The following is a 2,448-nucleotide window of genomic DNA, read 5'->3' as shown; positions in this document are numbered from 1 at the left end:
TGGGCCGGATTGGTTTTTTCTGATTTGTCTGTGGCGGTGATGACTGCCGGCGGCGGTTCTGTGCTTCCATCGACGTATTTGAGAAGGTAATTGGCCTCAAGGGCTGTAAGAACGGTGATTTTCCATGTAGGATAATTTATGTCTGATAATTTTTCGGGAATCAGGGCATGAAGATGCCTGAGAAGGAGTTTAACGCCAGAAGGAAGTGAATCGAGAGGATCCACCTCGGTTGTCATGGCTGCCGCCGCCCAAGAGAAGAGAGGGAACGATCGGTGCCCTAAAGAGAGAAAAAAAAAACTAGAGAAAAGAAGATCTAGGTTTTCTGGCTCTTGATACCATGAAAGAATATTGATTGTATTGAAGTGTTAAGGGAATACATGAGAGATATATATAGGAGATATAGGAAGGAGTACTAATCCTAATAGGACTAGAATTAAGGAGTACTAATCCTAATAGGACTAGGATTAGTACACAGTAAATACTAATATTATTTTATACTATTTATTTAATACTATCTGTTATTATGATGTATGCGTATTATTTACATAATTACATTTTTTTTAATGGAAGCTGGTTTCCGCAGATTTCAAAACAGATTATGGTGGCAATCAACTTGTTGTCACGCTGTAGATAAAATACATGTAGTTGAGAGAAGTGTTTTAATTTGTGGACATAGTATGTAGTAAGAATGAAGTATGATTAGCTGTGGCGTACCTTATCTTGTTGAAGCATAGACACTGCATATTCTTGTTCAACGTTGTTCAGAAGGCAGTGAATGTTTCATCATTCCAACCACACCCTCGACCGATTTCGAAGAAATACATAATCAAGCACAATTAGGATTAGATCTCATTTAAAATTGGTTGGAGGGTTGGAGCTATTAGGTCTGATGTGTGAAAATTGTTCAAAGCCAAGTTTGAGAATTCACAGAGAACACTTCCAATTGCAGTTGATAGTTGGCTGGTGACATAAAATTTATTAAAAGAACAACAACAAAGTCCACAAAAACCATATATCAGTTTCCATAAGCCCAAGCAGAGCATTCAAAAAAGGAATAAGTCCAAAAGGGGAAAAAAACTATGTATACACAAGTTGTAACATTGAAGTAAAGAACACATATTGTAATAGTTTTGGATCTGGTAACCCACAAAAAGTTAGCGCAGCAAATCGACTAAACAGTCCCTCCATAAGTCCCAATAATTCAATGGAAGCAAACATAGCATGCACTACAACAACTCGCAATTAAGAGGAATTTGAAGCGGAAAATGAAAATTACGGGAGAGAGCATTTGCAAGGATATTGACGCAATAGATTTATGTCAAAGTCTACCCATAGCAGGGTCCTAACAACTGATAAATGCCAATTCTCAGTAGAAACAAGAGGCTAATTTGTTATTCATGACGTTATTAGGCAAGATTACAACTTCATTGAGACTCATGTTTATAATGTTAAACGTTCTTTCCTAATCTTTCTCATGGAACTGAAAACACCGGATAAAACATCAATTTATTAGCTTTCCAGATAATTTTAAAAAAAATATGAAGCTACATTAGAGAATTTAAAGCGAAAGAGGCTGCTTCTTTGGAGAATTTTTACAAACAGCTAGAGAGCAATAGTTGACTCAAACAAGAAATATGCAAAAGTAACATGCTTATTTCCCTAAACCAACAAAGTATAACTGAAATTACGAATTAAAAAAATAACCTCATAATTTCTTTTTCCCTAAATCACACAGAACTCCAAACAATCAATTAGCAAATATAAGTGAAAATGAAATCCCATTTTTCGAACCTAGAAAATCAACAAAATTTAAGAACAATAAGTATACTTTTCTCTTTGAACGCAGAAATATTAATAAACATCACATATAATCAGAAAATGTAGGAGATACATATCGAGAAATAGAAAAGCTGAGTTGAGAAGATCTGATTAGAACAGCTTAAAGTATTCAACCCCTGCATAGTAGCCCACAAAAATCTCTATAGCCATAGAATCACAAGCACATAAAACTTGACATAAAAACTATTATTAATTAGGGGATTAGATGAAATGATAGAAAATTATCACAACATATATAAAACTAAAAGTGAAAAGGATCAAAATGCCTTAAGATATTAGAAATAGCTCAAAAATGTAATTCTTCCATCTATTGGATTAAAAATATCCTTTTCATCCACTTATTTGAATAAAAAATATCCTTAGAGTTAAATTTCATCCTAAAATGTCCTTTTCCTTTAACAGAAATTGATGTGGCAAAAATAATTTTTAAAATTTCATATGTTGGCATTATAATTATTGATCCACGTGTAATAGATCCAATTTCATTCTCAATCATATCCATCAATCCAAACCCATTTCTAAAAGACCCTACTTTTTCTCTCTTTATATTCATCTTCATTTTTAATCTATAAAATTATTTGGAGGATTAATAAAATACTATCAAATTCT

This window comes from Solanum pennellii, chromosome 8 (assembly GCF_001406875.1).
Source record: "Solanum pennellii chromosome 8, SPENNV200".
Classification (NCBI taxonomy): Eukaryota; Viridiplantae; Streptophyta; class Magnoliopsida; order Solanales; family Solanaceae; genus Solanum; species Solanum pennellii.
Note: the sequence above shows the minus strand (reverse complement) of the source record.